We start from the raw sequence: 7057 nt of genomic DNA on the forward strand, positions 1-7057 counted from the left end.
TTGCATCATTGGATAAACCTCACTTCATGGTTAATAAAGCATTTGAATTGCTTCTGTAAATTTGCCTTTTCAAATCAGTCAATCCTACAATAGTTATTTTCCCTTCTAAAATGTTCCAAACCCACTATAGCAATCTGGTAATATCAGGATACATGTCACTTAAATGTCAGAGCTTAACTGGCAATGTAAATAGGATATAAATGAATGAATGTGAAGTGGAATTGAAAATAACAGTGTCGTCCACCTGGAGTTAGCCAAATTTGGCTAATAGTTAGCTTAATTCTCATTACTAACACACTGTTTTTCATTTTGTTATTGATACCTAGCAAATTTCAAGTCTATGCAAGTTCACTAGTGAAATGGGTCGGGTTAGCCAATCAGGGAAATAAGAATAAGAAATAATAGTTGCAGCCGTAATTAAATGTATTTCGGAATGGACCTCTTATTATGACAGATTACACATTCCCTAGTGAGGAGAATAATGTGATTTTGATGGTCTGAAATTACTCATCCATTCATCTCTGACACAAATAAAGGATGGGTGCGACACACCTCTCCACTCCCCACAACTCATCACATCATTCAAATCTCACATCTGCACCGGCCTGAATTTGCCAAACCACTGTTCTCTTGAAATGTGGTGAATAACAGTTTAAAGATGTCTGCTTTTTTCCTTTCGGTTTTTACGAGGCATTCGCGTTCCTTCACTCCTCTTTGTGTGAAGGAATGCTGGTGCCTGACTATCACTTGGCAACGAGAAGTGCGAAACTATGCGACGAAACCGTCGCAAGCAATGCATTTTAGTGTTTCAGTGACAGATTTATCTGCAGTGAATTATCATTGCATCCATTTTCTCTCAACTTATGAAATCTCTGCTCAACGGTTGAGAAGTGTTTCTTTCCTGTAAAACGTTCTGGCCGAAAAGACCCATTCTGCAGAATAGAATACTGTACAATGCAATACAAATTGATGTGTTCAGTGTAATATTTGATCTACAGTAAGTAGTGAGGTTCAAAGATTGTCTTTTATTGTCTTTGTCAGCAGCATCCTGAGTTTGGCTATGCTCGAAGGCCTGCTGAGGTATTCTCATTCCTGAGGAGTCCTTCTCACCCTCCCTGGAACTGCAGTGAGAGCACACACCTGACAGACACATGGTGGGTGTGGCCATTGCGTGGGCCCGGGAGCCAATAAGACATCTTGGTTCGGTAGCAGCGGCTTCCTGGTAGTTTTCCACAGAAATCTGACCCCGGGACGTGAATGATGCTTTCACACAAAATAGCCGTGGCTGGACAGCAAAAAAAAAAAAAAAAAGGTACAAAGCTTCCATTTAACAGGGGGAACCTCCAGTTTTTTTTTGTGATGCTATTTTGTGTGGGTGGGATTTCCCCCCTCAAGACAGTGCACGTGGCTGCATGGAGATTCTCAAATACAGCGCTGCATTGTTCGCAGACACTCTACGGCAGTTTCATATTGAAATGAGTGCCCTCTACGCTTGGATACTTGGTTCTTCTTTTGGTCTCAAACATTTTATCCCTTTTGGCCAGGAAGCTCTGAAGGAGTACCGCTCCATCACTCCTCTGACAACCGTTGGTATGCTGCTGTTGGGCACCTATGCTTAAACTCCTCCAGTGGAGAATTGCAGTGGCTCACAGTAGAAGGCTGTGGAGGTATAACTGGCAGCTCTGAGATGTGACTACAGTACACGCAACTGCATGAATATCAAGCAGGTCACAGGAGCTATCCTGGATAAATAAGTTGTTTCTTTTGACGTTACTGTACAAGGCCATGGGAAGCCCAGCCAGTTGCCTCAGTAACGACGAGGCCAGGAACCATGTATCTGCTGCTCAGTGAATCAAAAGGCTACTAGGTTTCAGTGTGGAATCTCCCCGCCTGCAGGACGGTGGTTGCCGTGAGACCGACAGGCAGCGGTTGCTATGCTGAGAGGGGACCACAGGGTTGGTCAAACAAACAGACCTTCTCTGACTCACTAGCCGCCTCCTCCTCTCTCCTCCCCAGATGAGGACTTCCCTCACCGCCAGGCCGTGGCTCTATAATTATGCTCGAGTTCACCTCTTCTCATGTACACTCTCTCATTCTCTCTCTCCCGCTTTCTCTCTCACTTTCCCTTTCTCATGCCTGTTCTCTCTTGCATTCACTGTCTCATACGTCTCTTCATCTGTCTCACAATGACTCTCATGATTTTTTAATTTTATTATACAGTACATCCCTCTCTCATTACCTGCCCAGAATACAGACTCCACTCCTCTCCCCATCCCCTCTCCTCTCCTGTCCTCTCACACCTCCAGGACAGGTATTGCCCTAAATGTCTCCCAGAGGATATTTTTAGCACGGTTTCCCTCCCCCCTGTTTTTTTCTTTCCCATGCTCCAACTCGTTCCACAAACATGCACTCAACTCCACTTCTAGAACAGGCAGAGTCAATTCATTCACTCATTAAAGGCCACATCTCACATGCGTAATTATAACCTCCCCTTCTCTCTCTCTCTCTCTCTCTCTCTCTCTCTCTCTCTCTCTCTCTCTCTCTCTCTCTCTCTCTTACCAAGTGCGGCTGTGTGTGATTAAAAGTAGATGTAGTAGTGTGTGTGTGTGTGTGTGTGTGTGTGTGTGTGTGTGTGTGTGTGTGTGTGTGTGTGTGTGTGTCTGTGTGTCTGTGGGTGCGCGCTCGCTCGCTCGCTCGCTCACGTATGTGTGAGTGAGTGAGTTGTGTGTGTGAAGAGGATGGCCTGGACTGCTAGAGAGTGTGTGTGTAAACAGGAGGCGCAGTGTTGAAGGCAACAGGGTTTCAGTTACAGTGAACACAAACCTGTCAGCGTGTGCATGGATGAGTGCACCTCATTCTGAGCCTAATGTCTCCCCTGGCCAATGTATCCATCAGTAGCCATGTTACGCTCAACCACTGTTGGCTCTGGATGAAGCCCGGTTCAGACCAAAGATTTGGGGGTCGCAAATTGGGACGACACAAAACCATTAAGCCTGATGATTTATACTTACTGTCGTATTACAGGTGTTGTGCACAGAAAATAGCTGATCTACAAGCTCATAATGCCTCGCAGATGCAACACATTGTGAGATTGTCGATCGGCTATTTTCGGCATGCGACATCATCGTGTGACAGAGCATAAATTAAGCATTAGAACGTTGTGGGGAAACATTTCAGCTGTCTGAATTACCCCTAAGAGCTTAGTTCTTGCATACTATAATAACCAACAATCTCTATATCTCAGCTATCGTCATCATGTTCCTACCCTGTTATTTGAATCTTGAACTGAATCTGCTTTGTTTTAAAACAAAACTCCCATTGACTTGTATTCTACATTATGTACTCATCGCCTAGGCAATCATTCTCACGTAGCCACCTCCTCCCTTTCCTTCCCCTCTGCCGCTCTTTTCCTTCTGGTCCTCAGTCCTGTTACTTCAACTTCCCTCGTGCTTGTGTTGAAACCTTCCATTGCACAGCCACAGCCACAGAGAGAGAGAGAGAGAGAGAGAGAGAGAGAGAGAGAGAGAGAGAGAGAGAGAGAGAGAGAGAGAGAGAGAGAGAGAGAGAGAGAGTCACTGTAGGTTCAAAACACCTACAGTGACGTCATGCCCTAAAACAGTGGTTCTCAACCTTTTCTGGACCAGGGCCCACTTGAAAATGGGTGGGCCGTGTGCAGTTTCAGAGCATGCTTATTTTAATGATCAATCAATACAATAGTGAAAACAACATTTTCAAGGTTTTTAAGAAAAAACAACAACCATGAAATTGTTTCTAGAGATTGTTTATTTTATTTTAACGTCATAATATCATTCAAATCTTGTGTGTTTTGCCTATTGTTTTGGGCCCGCTTGCAATATCCTCACAGTCCACCAGCAGTGGTCCCCGGCCCATAGGTTGACAATCACTGCGATAATACGTGTGAAGAGGGGAAGGGAATCGATGTCACGTGAGTGTTGTTCGAGGTGAAAACTTCTTCTTGCATGGATTTGGCTCCTTAATTTTTGTGGCTCGGGAGCTTAAAAAATGTCATCTTAATTTCTCCTATTTCAGGTCCCTGCACTACGATACATACTACAGTTTTCACTAGGACAGAAAAATCAATCAATGCATACAATCCCGATCCGTCTAACAAATTCAATGTTGAAACGGGCACCTCCAAGACAATGGTGGACTCAGCCACGCCCCCAAATACCCGTATTGGTGTTGCATAGAATTAAAAAAAACAGCACTGAAAGAACTGTGACACAAATGATTCCTATACGCTCCCGACGCTGAGTTTTATAATGCTGTCTTGCATGACCTCACTCTAACGGCTGCACCACATGTGCATGTCGGTGGCTGACCCAACACAGGGTCAAAGGTCAGGGGTCAAGACATTTCACATGTACATGCACATGCACACGCACACACACACACACACACACACACACACACACACACACACACACACACACACACACACACACACACACACACACACACACACACACACACACACACACACTGATGTTCCAGCAGGTCATTTATTTGTGTTTTCCAAGGCGGGGTCATTGGCCTTCCGGGGGGCCTCATTGTTGCCTTAATAAGTCCAAGGAGGAACATTCTTGGAAAGAAAAAAAAAGAAACAAGGGCGTGTGATGAGAGCAGCTGATATCAGACCACACACTTCCTCTGTTTATGAAGACAACCTGGAGCTCTGGTGGGAGGATGGGACCAGTTCCATGTTCAAAAGGCTGCACCCTCGCACTCCTCCTGGAAGGAAAATACGGAGGCGGATGAGGAGAGGAACTCACTGGTCAGCGTGTGTACGTGTGTTGAAGGCTCAGGTGGTCAGTGCATGAGTGTCCGTGTGTGTATGTGTATATTTACTGGGTAACAGATGTTCTTGAGGTGAGAATGAGATTCATTAATGAATCACATACAGAGATAAATCCATTTGGAATGGAATGATCTTCCTTACTTACTATCCAGGGTGACCTACTGTAAAGGCAGCTATAGCACAGTATTAAATTCAAAGATCACCAACAACAATACAATCAAACAATAGGGTTATAATCACGACTGCCGGGGCCAATACCCAAATGTGCAGACAATGGATATTCCTGTGTAATCTAATCAGGATGTGCCAACAGCAACAGTTAAAATCTTAAGAGCTGTGTACAGTACTGTAACTTCATTGAGGTGTGGCAACTAAGATAGAATCACTGTAATATGAGTGTTTACATGCGCTGCTTACTGGCATGGTGGAAAAAGTACTCAAAGGGAATACCTGAGTGCCAAAGTCCAGTGTACCAAGGTCAATGCCGACCATATTGATGTACTCTACAATATTATTTCAAAGGAAGTGCACAAAGGAATTGCACATTGTTTGGACACTAGACTTAGTAAGTGGTTATTCTTACTTAAAGTCAAAGTGACTTCCTTCTTTTCAAGTGAAAGAATAACCATTATGAATATGATCAGATTTCTGATCAAGTACAGATTTCTTTTATATGAAACACAAAATATGTTCTATGAACATTGCACTATGCATACATAAATCTATCTTTTTTTTTTTTGTGCCCTCCAGAGTTTCTGAGTGCAGACATAATTGCTCTGTGGTGCTCATTTGCGATGTAAACAGCGCCCCTAGTGGTGAGGTTTGAGAAAGAGAGAAATAGAGAGAGCTGCTATAAAACCTAGGGAGGGGATGATGGAGTGTGAAAGACGGACTGAGGCAGAGATAGAGATCAATGGAAAAGCATAGCTGGCATTCTGTGGTGTTTAACTGACAGTTAATTCTAACACAGGCTGTCCTTACTGTTTGTGTTACAGTGGAGGGTCTTTGAACTGTGTTTGTTTATTGGATGGTTGTACACTAGAGTCACTGTCTAATATTACATGCAGTCATTTGTTTGTACACAAGGAGCACTTTCTTGGCTGTGTGTGTGTGTGTGTGTGTGTGTGTGTGTGTGTGTGTGTGTGTGTGTGTGTGTGTGTGTGTGTGTGTTTCCTTGCACGTGGCTACACACTTGTTTGTCTTTGTGGATGGGTGCGCACTGCACATAATTATATTGCTCAGCGAGCTTACTAGATTGTGTACGAGCCTGTAGATCAGCGTATGAACTTGTAGATCAGTGCTGGACAGCATCATACGTCGAAGTATACATCAGGCTTATATATGTTCATGCATTTCTGTGCATATATGTGTGCGAATGTTCAGTAGACTACTGTATGTGTGTGTGTAAAGTATACATTTTGAGCTTCCATCGATGGCTGATTATGTGTGCGCATGGGCGCATGGGTGTGTATTTATGTCACAGAGGTGCGCCACAGCCCAGACAGAGTCCATTGGTCTCTGTTCCTCATTATTGGAAACCTCCAAAGCTTTCCCTTGACATCTTATGGAAAACTTACATCCGATTATGGAAAAGTTATGTTCATGCACGTCAAGGGCTACATTCCTTAAATGGCTAAATGGAACTCACTGAAATGGTATATATATTTATATATGTATGTATATATATATCTATACACACATCATCATCTCATGTAACCACACCAATTCAGATCACAATCAAACTACTGTTCCTCTGCCAACTCTGTCCACTCTGTGTTTCGTTGAAGACCTTAATCACCCGTATATTTTTCCAAAGGGAATATGCAATGAATCGATGACCAGATGTGAAATGGCAGCGAAATTAAATACTTTTTTTAAACGCAAACATTCTTAACGTTTTCGTCATACAAACATTAACTCTAGCAGACATGTTGCACATGGACTCTGACATTCACTTTCACATGGCACGTGTATGAGAAAGAAATTATTTTAAGCCCAGTGCTATTTTTGGATGAGAAATATCCTGCGCTTGTAGTGGAAGTAAGTTTAGTTTTGAATCCAGAGGTCAAATAAAAAGAGGCCTATCTCAAAAGAGTCCTTTTGCATGGGCTGGGGAGATAAAACACATGGTCAGGGGGGATCACATTCATCTAAATGCGACCTTTTCATCATAATCTATCACACGCCAGAAGATAAGGAGGATTTTCACAAGGGAGCTTTCTTACTGCAGTCGAAACC

This window comes from Gymnoscopelus braueri (assembly GCF_963280865.1).
Source record: "Gymnoscopelus braueri genome assembly, chromosome: 9".
Classification (NCBI taxonomy): domain Eukaryota; kingdom Metazoa; phylum Chordata; class Actinopteri; order Myctophiformes; family Myctophidae; genus Gymnoscopelus; species Gymnoscopelus braueri.